We start from the raw sequence: 12,504 nt of genomic DNA on the forward strand, positions 1-12,504 counted from the left end.
GGGGAGTGTCGTGGGTGCGTTAGTTACAGTCGGTGGTTTAAAACAGGAAAATTGTACAATTTTGTTGTGGAAAACTTTTACTGATAGGTTCAACGTGCAATGGTTGTTTTAATGTACTTGGAGCCATGACCGCGCCGCTACGGCGCCCAAGCACAAAGAGCCGTCGAGGCTATTTCTAACCCGGCTATCAGGTTGCCTGGGTTACCCGAGGCACATCGGAAGAGGGAAGCGATCTAGGCAGAGCCATTCCGCAGAAGAGAAAGTCGGGCAACCCGTCTAGGTTCCGTTGGTGAACCGATAGAACATCAATGCACGTGCGCAAAAACCGTCGGACTTATTTATCCAAAAATGGGAAAACATTCCGGCGCCCGGAGATACATTCTATTACTGATAGTACAATTATATTAATAATAACGTATAATAACGTCATCATCAAAGCCAATAATTTCGAAACCTTGTGCTACCAGGTTGTTTAGAAGATTATCAGGTATTAAAGCCCAGAACAGAGCTGATGACACGCCTCATTATGGTCCCCATGGACTGCACTAATAGTATTGAATGAGCTTCCCCGATTTTCCGATGTATTTTTTTAAATAATATTTCATTGATACAAATAGCCATGCATTGATCAAAAGGAAAGCAAGTGAAATATCTTTTGCATCACAAAAGATCTTTCTAGTTTTGTAATCATGGCATGCAGTTCACTGAAAATTTTCCTTCTTGATACGCAAATTGATATTTGCTTAAAGGGATTTTAGTTGAGGTATGTTAAAACAAAGTGAACCGTTTACAATTTTTTTTTAAATAATGAGAAAACAGGAATAGCCTATTCAGATTACACCATTTATGATAATAAATATAATGATAATGAGTAATTTGATGCCAATTCCCATACATTCAATTTTCTTTCTAATATTTAACTCGATAATTGTGTCAATAAATGGCATAATCTGAATAGGCTTAAAACACATTGCGATTCCATGTTTGTTACAGAAGTTAAAACATTGGAATACTTTCCCATCGGAATTTCTCCAATAAGGTTCTTCCAACACATTAAAAAGTTCACAACTGCATCCATTCTATCTGTGTCTGCTTACCAACAAACTGTACGTGCAGTGACTTCTTGCAGCGCGCGCTTTCTGGCCCCAGTTCAGTCCGTTGTTAGACTTTCGCCCGTTCAAACGTGTTTCGGAAGTGACTGCTCGTACCCGGCGGCGACTCGCCTGTTTCGGTTTCCAACCGCGGATGGGGGGAATTTTTGTTTGCAAAGTGCAATGACACACCTAGCTACGGAACGTTGGCTACGGCGGCAGGCGCGGTTCCACCATTCCACCGGTGGATAATCCGCCGAAGAAGCTTACTGCCTGCGGGAAGCGATTGCCACACTGTGTGGGTGGCGGGATCTAAGGAATTTTGTGTGATCGATGGAAATTTTCACCCGTAACGGATGCGTGTTACTTTACATACAGTGTAAATACAGTGCAGAAGAAATGTAATACACTTGGGTTAGAAGCGGGTAAACAAAGCTACTAGAGCATCTCCAATGGCTATGAGCAAGTTAATGTCGTGATTTTGGAAACAAACCGTGAAGAATCATATTTCAATCTGTGGATCATACCGCAGCAGCATCACGCCCATAAGGGTGGTGGTCTTGTTGAACGTCACTATAAATAGTCATCAACCGTCGATCAAAGCTAAAAGGCATAGATGAAGTGCAGCAGGAAATTCCACGCTAACAGTTCGCCTCAGTCAGGGGCAACCTAGACACTATGGACAGTTTTTATACTATCAGATGGCCAAAATAAGCCAAGTAATGATCGTATTTTTTGACAACATCCTTTATCTTGGACAGCTTTTTTCTTAATAGTCACTTCGATCACTTTAACTATTATTGCACTGAAATTTGTGATGAATATTTAACGTATTGAGAAATAACTAGGTACTTGCAGTTTTTTCTTAAAACTAAAAAAAAATATTGGTCTTCATTGAATAGCAGTTTTAAATTTCGAATTTTGTCCATTTTATTGGTATGATCATCTCGTACGCATCGATGCGATGCCAGACTAGCCATTGGTGTGTTAGAAAAACGAAGCAAAACAAAGTGTCAGAGCGGAAAAAATATGCATGCAGGCGGTTCAAAAGCTGACATAGGCCGGTTGAAAAATTGAGTGATAGAACTGTACAACGGCTGATGGATGCATCTTCTTTCATCGAGCGGCGGTGTGATTTCCCCCCCAGCTGGGAACGGTCCGATGTTTTCGTTTGCGATTGAGTCTGAGCTAGCTTCTATTACTGGTTTCCGGTGCTCCGCATGAATGGTGATGGGGCCGCGTGATCTTTCACAGAATTATTATACTGAAGCATGGTGTTACCTGTTCGAATGCAGGAAGTAGCTTTTATAGTGACGTGAGCAACCGAGTCAAGTTCATGGGTGATAAATCACAATGCAAATAAAATATTGTTATTTGTATAGAATTTTTACATGGTCTGTATGGCATATTTGACATAGTAGATCCAGTGGTAGAGAATAATACGAACTGAAGATATCAGCTCACCAAAACACAACCAGAATACATGCATGACAGAATTTTGTTTCTTTATGCACAAGTTCAATCGTATATTAGCCAATGAAATAGGTATATGATGTCGCACATGATTGCACTTTAGGTGCACAAACTTTAAACATCTGATTGAATGTTGTCAAAACTAAAGTTATTGAGAAAGTTGAAGCATGTTTACTTGGGTGACTTAAAATAGTATGGAAATAGTAGCATGTGCAATAGAGTGACCCTTTTTGCTTTTCGATGCATTTCCTATTTTCATAATCCTTTAACCCTTTATAAGGCAGTGGCAACTATATTGCCACCAACAAATTATATGTTTTTCTATTTATTAACAAGAGCTCTACTTATTATTTCCCATGTAGGGGCTTTATTTGCTTCCTAGTATTTGTATTTTGTATTTGTATTTATTTATTTATTTCAACTGACATGGTATTGTCTTATTGAAAACTTATTAAATCTAATAATTAAACAACGTTTCTGAACATATCGCTACTGCATAAACAAATAAGTAAAAACTGCACTAGACACGATATAGAATTATCAAGTTACACATTATGTTATGATAAACAAATCAGCATCAACGAAAATAATATTATCAACAAAAATAACCAGACTACAATAACATTTAGATTGAACATTAAACAATTAACTTCCCGAGCAGAGGAAAATAGCTCATTAATATCATATCTTGATAAGATAGCAAAATGAGATATGGACATGATTGATATAAGAGATAAAAGATCAGGCGACAATATCAATATTTTGCACTAAAATATCATGAGGAAATCATGTTATGTTATTTGTAAGAAGTGATCAATATCACGTGCTATTGGTTTGCTCTTATCCATAGCATATTTTGATATTTAATTGATATTTCGGTGCAAATTTATGATATTGTTGCCTGTTCTTTTATCTCTTATATCAATCAAGTCCATATCATGTTTTGTTATGCTGTTCATGGCTTCTGCCCGGGTTCGATCACTACTATGGTTTACAGTTTACAGAACGGATAATATCAACGAGCAGGTCGCCAAGTTGTTTCACATGAATGATAATCCTTGAATTCGCGGTATCGTACTCCTGATGGCCACTTTGATGATTTTAAAGCATTATTACGGTGCTTTCTATCGATTTCCACTTTAAATGAAATGTATTCCATCGTTGACAAATCCCTCCAGGATGGCTTTAAACAGTTAACTGCATAGAATTCGTCAACACCAATAGCTTCACTGATCATATGCTTCACTTCTTCTACGGTGACGTCGTTTGCGATGTTCGAAACATAAAGCTTGAAAGTTTCAACAGGTTCGTAAATATGTCTTGGAGTTTCAGGAAAAACTTTAGTTGACGACATCGGCTCGAGATTGGCAGGTGATGATGTAGATGCTGCAGGCGTAGAAAAAGCACCAACCCATGAATGAATCGTTCCAATCAATTGATTGACTGTTTCACTCAATTTGGAAACCTCAATTCTAGTCGACTCAGCATCTGTTTGAACAGGCGTTTTTTGCGATCTCATAGCATTAACGGCCGGACGAAATCGCATGTTTTCCATTAATTCGCGACAGTCGTCACACATCCATATAATGTTCCGATGTAAGCACACGTCGGCGTCCTCATCGGCGAGCCCAACACAGCTGACATGGAACAGGCGCATATCTTCACAGAAGCCCTCACAAACAACGGTTCTTCCAGTGCTGCAATCGTTTTTACACTTTTGGCATTTTTGTTCCATTTTGGCACACAGAAACAGCACAGCGGCAATACGATACGATAGGTAATAGGCGATGATAGAGAAACACCAATCCTTTGTTTCAATTAGATTTCTGTTCTTGAATTTGCCGATCACCAAAAATAATTCAGCGTTTAATTATCTACGCACATCAGGAACAACGATAAAACTTGGTTTTTAAAAGAACAATGCACATAAATAAACAATCGAGTAGAGCAGCAATCGAAGAGCGTAGCGATACAATAAAAACGTAAAGTTCTGCCGTAAAGTAATACCCTAGATGAATTTGAGCCATGAAAAAATTGAAATGTCAATTTGAGAACAGTTTTTTTACAAACATATCGTAAGTTTCGAGTGGAAGAAGGATTTTGAGTTATAATTCGTTAAAAAAACGACAAAGATATATTTTTTCCGTTGGTATTAATTATTTTGAATCTCCTGTGTTAGATTATTACGTGATTAGCGTGAAAAAAGCTTTGCCTTTCTGTATATTTGGTTTTTGGATTTTTGACGAAATTGTGTTTTTTTTCCCAAGGGTCCCCCCTTGGGAACAAAAGCGCAATTTTTATTTTTTTTTCATTTATATGGCGTTTTCCGACTAGAACTCGTCACCAAAAAATAAAACGTGCCTTGATTTGACTGATTTTACGTAAAACCTAGTTTAAAAAAATCTTTTATTTATTTTTGTTGTTGCTGTTTTCCCGCTTGCCGGGCAGTGGCAACTATATTGCCACCAATTTTTCAATGTTTCTAAACTATTTAATGTATAACAAACATACATTTGAGTTTAATACCATGTCAACTTTGTGTCCTATTGTTGTTTTTGTTAATTTATTGCTTAGATTCGTCTGCCTTATAAAGGGTTAAAGTTTGTAGCTAATTCTAAGTTTGAGTAAGCTCGCGCGATTTGAAGTTTGTATAACACCATTTTCTAACGCTTCCCATTACGCTCTAAAATTATATGAGAACATTGAAAACATAGGAAATTTTACAAGGAAACAGGACGTCTTTTATATTATTATTTTGATTATTATTTTGAGCTTTTTAGTGGAATGTCTTCACTTGTCATAAGACGAGTTTGTACAATCCCATTGTATTCCACCACTTGATTGTATCTTGACAGATACGTTTTTCGACTTCAACAGTAAGGCCGTCTTCAGTGTCTCGTACTTGACTCGACTTAAGTCGAGTTATTGTTCTTCCGAACAATAACTCGCTTCGCAACAACAACTACCTTTCAGCTTAGAAAGTATTCTATGTAGTCAACGTCTTCTTCTTATTATTGGCATTACGTCCCCACACTGGGACAGAGCCGCCTCGCAGCTTAGTGTTCATTAAGCACTTCCACAGTTATTAACTGCGAGGTTTCTAAGCCAGGTTAACATTTTTGCATTCGTAGGGGAAGGTGAGTAGACTTGATCCCCGGGGAGACTTGATCACCCCCTGTTTTATCGAGAACTAAAGTAGTTTTGTTCTAGCGTATGTTTTAGTATAGATCCTCTAGACAAATGACCTTTATGTGGTGAGTTATTTTTTGGATTGACAACCTTATTTATTCTGCAGGGCGGTTTGTATGTTTTGACCTTCCTAAAGATTTTTTTTATTGGCCACGCAAAATTTGAACAACTTTCCATAACAATGACCAAATGCTTTCGTTTTTTCACAGCACAAAGCCATAAATATGCTGAATGATCTGTACTGATGAAAATGTCAACATTCCATCAAAGTTTTGGGATATTTGGATTTGAAATTATTGCCTCAATATGGGGACACTTGATCCCCCGTTAGTCACTCATACAAAAATTTGGCGAAAAAATTAAAAAAAATATAAATCTGTTCTTAGGCTTCTAATTTTTTGTAGATTTGACGGATTTGATGAACGGTTGGCAGGAAAAAATATTTATTGCGAAGATCTCATAGAAAGGGGATCAAGTCTCCCCAAATTTTAAAATTGCATGCGCTGTCGAATTCAATAATAAAAATCGCTCATGTATACGCACAGCAATTCGATAATTCCGCGTATTTTGCAGAGAAAATATTTTAAAAATCTGAGGGTACCTTTCAAATTTTATCAAAGCAAGTTCTTAAAGAGAGGATCAATTCCCCCCGAATATTTTCAAAGTCGATTTTTGACAGCACTCCAAAAAACCAATTGTGTATCAATAACAACAATAAGTTAAGGACTGTCACACATCATTCATTTCATTTATTTAGTTAACATCTAAACAGATAACACTGAATCAACAATTTGACGCCACAATGCACGGTTCGAGGCCGCATCTCTCCATCCTCGGATACGCCCCACGCTCGCCAAGTCGTTCTGCACCTGGTCTGCCCATCTCGCTCGCTGCGCTCCACGCCGTCTCGTACCTGCCGGATCGGAAGCGAACACCATCTTTGCAGGGTTGCTGTCCGGCATTCTTGCAACATGTCCTGCCCATCGTACCCTTCCGGCTTTAGCTACCTTCTGGATACTGGGTTCGCCGTATAGTTGGGCGAGCTCATGGTTCATTCTTCGCCGCCACACACCGTCTTCTTGCACACCGCCAAAGATGGTCCTAAGCACCCGTCTCTCGAATACTCCGAGTGCTTGCAAGTCCTCCTCGAGCATTGTCCATGTTTCATGTCCGTAGAGGACAACCGGTCTTATTAACTGACACATTTGGTGCGGTGGCGAATCTTTTTCGACCGCAGTTTCTTCTGGAGCCCGTAGTAGGCCCGACTTCCACAGATGATGCGCCTTCGTATTTCACGACTAACGTTGTTGTCAGCCGTTAGCAAGGATCCGAGGTAGACGAATTCCTCGACCACCTCGAAGGTATCCCCGTCTATCGTAACACTGCTTCCCAGGCGGGCCCTGTCGCGCTCGGTTCCGCCCACAAGCATGTACTTTGTCTTTGACGCATTCACCACCAGTCCAACTTTTGTTGCTTCACGTTTCAGGCGGGTGTACAGTTCTGCCACCTTTGCAAATGTTCGGCCGACAATGTCCATGTCATCCGCGAAGCAAATAAATTGACTGGATCTGTTGAAAATCGTACCCCGGCTGTTACACCCGGCTCTCCGCATAACACCTTCTAGCGCAATGTTGAACAACAGGCACGAAAGTCCATCACCTTGTCTTAGTCCCCGGCGCGATTCGAACGAACTGGAGTGTTCGCCCGAAATCTTCACACAGTTTTGCACACCATCCACCGTTGCTTTGATCAGTCTGGTAAGCTTCCCAGGGAAGCTGTTCTCGTCCATAATTTTCCATAGCTCTACGCGGTCTATACTGTCGTATGCCGCCTTGAAATCAACGAACAGATGGTGCGTTGGGACCTGGTATTCACGGCATTTTTGAAGGATTTGCCGTACAGTAAAGATCTGGTCCGTTGTCGAGCGGCCGTCAATTAAGCCCGCTTGATAACTTCCCACAAACTCGTTCACTAATGGTGACAGACGACGGAAGATGATCTGGGATATCACTTTGTAGGCGGCATTAAGGATGGTGATCGCTCGAAAGTTCTCACACTCCAGTTTGTCGCCTTTCTTGTAAATGGGGCAAATAACCCCTTCCTTCCACTCCTCCGGTAGCTGTTCGGTTTCCCAGATTCTGACTATCAGTTTGTGCAGGCAAGTGGCCAGCTTTTCCGGGGCCATCTTGATGAGCTCAGCTTCGATACCATCCTTACCAGCGGCTTTGTTGGTCTTTAGCTGTTGAATGGCATCCTTAACTTCCCTCAAGGTGGGGACTGGTTGGCTTCCATCGTCCGCTGAACTGACGTAGTCATCTCCTCCGCTGCCTTGACTTTCACTGCCTGTACTCTCAGCGCCATTCAGATGTTCCTCGTAGTGCTGCTTCCACCTTTCGATCACCACACGTTCGTCCCACATCAGTAAAGTTAAATACTATATTTCTTAGAGAGTCTGTGTGGAAATCGCGTATGTTTATTTATTTTTGGATGTTATACATCGGAAATCAGAAAAGGGGATCAAGTCTACCCAGTCTCCCCTATATCATGAGGCTAACACGATGATACTTTTATGCCCAGGGAAGTCGAGACAATTTCCAATCCGAAAATTGCCTAGACCGGCACCGGGAATCGAACCCAGCCACCCTCAGCATGGTCTTGCTTTGTAGCCGCGCGTCTTACCACGCGGCTAAGGAGGGCCCCTATGTAGTCAACGTGTTGATTATATTTAAATAGTTCGTGGGCCACCGCACGGAACGGTCTTTCGTATAAGGGTCGATTTCTACAGATATTTCCATACAATTTTCAAATGACGTGTGCACAATCGAATTTGTTAAAAATTTCGGAGGAGTATTAGAATGGCAGATGCGAACTTTTAAGCAACGGGAAGCAAAAAATCTAAATTTGAATCACTTTAATGTGCAACTAGTTACGTGATCATTTTTGCAAATAAATTGTGTTGTTGCAGAAAGCAATCAGATTCCATGTTATCGTACCACTACCACATTGCATAGCTCGACAAAGCGATATATGAGCTTGCCTTTGAAAAATGTTGATGCCATTACATTTAGGGTGCCAATGAAAATGACATTTTCGAATTTCAAAAAACGACATTGCTCACAAGTTTCATTATCCCAAAATATGACCTCATACTAAATTTGAGCTCAATCGGACATGATTTAGGGGTGCCTAAAATTCATCAAAGTTTTAAAAATTTTACCCATGAAAATTTTCCCAAGGAAAAGTCGAAAATCCAATTTTTGGTTTTTAATGCCAAATGACTTAAAAATTCATGAAACGTCGAGATCTGATGTCATTCAAAAAAATTTTTTGAAGATAATCGATATTTTCTCTTAGAACATTTTAGGGACTTAAATTTTTTTTCAAATAATGAAAATTATTTTCTTCGAATTTTAACACCGGACGATACGCAAACGTTTTCGTAGCCAAAAACATGTAATAAACATTGCCTAGAAATCTGTTAATTTTCTCCGTAAATCTGATCTCAAAAGTTTTCAAAATTACAAAAAAAAAACAAAATTTTGATAGCAAGATTTTGAGCACCCCTAAATCATGTCCGATGGTGCTCAAATTTTGCATAGAAGCCTATTTTAGGGCTTAGGAAATGTTTGCGTATTGTCCGGTTTTCAAATTCGATGAAAAATTGTTTTCGTTGTTGAGTACTTGAAATTTATTTTTTTCTGTGTAGGGGCAATTTTGATGACGATATAAATCGAACGACCTTTCTTCTTCTAAGCTTCCGTTGTAAAAAGAAAGGGAAGAGTATCAGAGTGGAAAAAGATCTCCCTCCAATGAAAAAAAGAAGGTGGTCAGAACTCAGAACTCAGAGAGACCGTCTAACGGTTTTTTAGTCTAGAAAAATCGAGTAAATCTCCATTGCAACTAATGAAAATTGCTATACGGCAGATATTGTTTGCCAAATCTATCATCCTGTTGGTTAATTCATTTCGCAATTTGAATAAAAATAACTATTCGAAGTGGACGTGTTGCGCAAGTTTTGAAAACACTGACGTCGCTTTGGCCGCTGCGAGTGCTCTTCAGTTGAGCCAAGGGTACGTAACCGGCGAAAGGAACTGGTTAAATCTTCTTACGTTCCGTCGGTGGGATTGGTATCTCCGGACCTCCTGAAGATGGATTCGGCGGGCCTGAAACCGAACCGGATTCGGCAGGCCAGAAACTGTGTTGGGTTCGATTTTAAAACTGTACCGGCACGTGGTTTTCCAGTTCGCCAGAGATGGCCGTCCAAAAACACCGAATTTCACCGACTTCCAGGCGCAAGATACACTTGGCCAACCTTTCCGGGAACTTCGTCGATCTTCCCGTCGAATTAATCACTCGCACTCGGTTAATTTAACGTATTGTTCATAAAAGCGAGTGGCTGAATAAATGGTCCATTGGTATCGTGGACGGTAACAATCTGATTGAAGGGATTTTTGCTCAACACGTGATAGTTCTCTTGAACTGCTTCCTGTAATTTAGTTTAATTTACTACCGGGTAGTTTTGTATGTTTATATTTTCTTTACACTCAACTAGCGAGTTGGCACTAAAAATACAGAAAAATTAAAATTGTTCAAGATTTTTGTTCAACATTTTAGCACAGACAAACAGACGTAACACTGAAGAAATTCCCACCGACTGAGCGATGAATTTTTCAGGAAAATGATCTGTTTGTCTGTGATTTTATTTTACTTACGACATGAAAGAAGATACTATAAACTTTCGCGCGGTGGGCGTTTCAGAGATACTGAATAAAAAAAAATTCCCCCAAAGAGACACCATGAACCCATTTAAATTGCCAAATGGTCATTAAAGCATTAATTTCATTAGTATGGAAAATTTATTTATTTATTACCAGGCTAAGGCCGAAGTGGCCTGTGCTGCACATAAAAGTTTTCTCCATTCAGCTCGGTCCATGGCTGCACTTCACCAACCACGCAGTCTGCGGAGGGTCCGCAAATCGTCCTCCACCTAATCGCCTTCTTGTTCCCGTCGGATCGTTGTCGAGAACCATTTTCACCGGATTGCTGTCCGACATTCTGGCTACGTGCCCGGCCCACCACAGTCTTCCGATTTTCGCGGTGTGAACGATGGATGGTTCTCCCAACAGCTGATGCAACTCGTGGTTCATTCGCCTCCTCCACGTACCATCCGCCATCTGCACCCCACCATAGATGGTACGCAACACTTTCCTTTCGAAAACTCCCAGTGCGCGTTGTTCCTCCACGAGCATCGTCCAGGTCTCGTGTCCGTAGAAAACTACCGGTCTAGTAAGCGTTTTGTAGATAGGCAGTTTGGTACGGCGGCGAACTCTATTCGATCGGAGCGTCTTGCGGAGTCCAAAGTACGTACGATTTCCAGCCACTATGCGTCTTTGCTGGTATCGTTAACGGCGGTCACCAGTGAGCCCAAGTACACGAATTCTTCAACCACCTCGATTTCGTCACCACCGATAGAAACTCGTGGTGGGTGGCTTACATTGACCTCTCTTGAGCCTCTTCCTATCGTGTACTTCGTCTTCAACGTGTTTATGACTAGTCCAATCCGTTTAGCTTCGCTTTTCAGTCTGATGTAGGCTTCCTCCATCCTCTCAAAGTTACGTGCCATGATATCAATGTCGTCGGTGAAACCAAATAACTGGACGGACTTCGTGAAAATCCAACCACTCGTGTTAATCCCTGCCCTTCGTATTACTCCCTCCAAAGCGATGTTGAATAGCAGACACGAAAGACCATCACCTTGCCGTAGCCCTGTACGCCTTTCGAAGGGACTCGAGAATGCCTCTGAAACTCGAACTACGCACATTACCCGATCCATCGTCGCCTTGATCAACCGTATCAGTTTATCCGGGAATCCGTTTTCGTGCATTAGCTGCCATAGCTGGTCCCGATCGATTGTATCATATGCGGCTTTGAAATAATAAATAGATGATGTGTGGGCACGTTGTATTCGCGGCATTTCTGCAATACCTGACGTATGGCGAACACCTGGCCTGTGGTAGAGCGTTCACCCATAAATCCCGCCTGGTACTGCCCCACGAACTCTCTTGCAATTGGTGTTAGTCGGCGGCATAAAATTTGGGAGAGTACCTTGTAGGCGGCGTTCAGCAATGTGATTGCGCGGTAGTTGCTACAATCCAGCTTATCGCCCTTTTTGTAGATGGGACACACGACACCTTCCATCCACTCCTGCGGCAGAACCTCATCCTCCCAAACCTTGGTAATCCCCCAGTGCAGCGCTCTAGCCAGTGCCTCACCACCATGTTTAACCCTCAAAAGGCCGGGACGACAGTTAACTCGTTCAAAGTGCTCGTTCTCAGTAAAGCGTTGACCAAATTTCATGACCCCGGACTTTTCTCAAAGGGGATTAGTAGGGCTTTCTTTTGACATAGCCTCGCGTTCATGATTTTCGAAAATGTCTGTGTTTTTTCCTTATTTTTCGCTATGATGGCCAAATTTCTTCAGTAATCAAGTGCAATAAAGTTCTGGCGTCATAAAATAAAGTAGATACATGAAATATATCAAGTAGAAGTGATTTTGAACGTTTGCAAGTAATCTGATTACTGTAATTACCGATATTGAAAGCCATATACCTGATCTAAGAGTTATGGTCATATTTCTTAAAATCTGATCACGAAATAAACCAAATTGTGCCAGACAAGAGGGAAAAGTATCACAAAAAACTGTAGACATATATTTAATCAATATAATGTGTTGAAGATACTATTTTGGAGCA

General features: G+C 40.8%; 1 protein-coding gene across 7 annotated transcripts in view; it reads left to right on the top strand.

Moving 5' to 3' along the window:
• The first annotated feature begins 1,172 nt into the window (after nt 1–1,172).
• The window catches only part of LOC134221206 (uncharacterized), a 275,521-nt gene continuing 264,189 nt past the window's right edge, over nt 1,173–12,504 (top strand). For 5 of the 7 annotated variants that reach the window (XM_062700395.1, XM_062700398.1, XM_062700399.1 and 2 more), the window contains exon 1: nt 1,173–1,516. The gene's annotated coding sequence lies outside the window, so the exon portion shown is untranslated. The remainder of the gene's footprint in view (nt 1,517–12,504) is intronic. The other 2 variants (XM_062700396.1, XM_062700397.1) reach the window with 2 other exon arrangements.

Source organism: Armigeres subalbatus, chromosome 3 (assembly GCF_024139115.2).
Source record: "Armigeres subalbatus isolate Guangzhou_Male chromosome 3, GZ_Asu_2, whole genome shotgun sequence".
NCBI lineage: Eukaryota > Metazoa > Arthropoda > Insecta > Diptera > Culicidae > Armigeres > Armigeres subalbatus.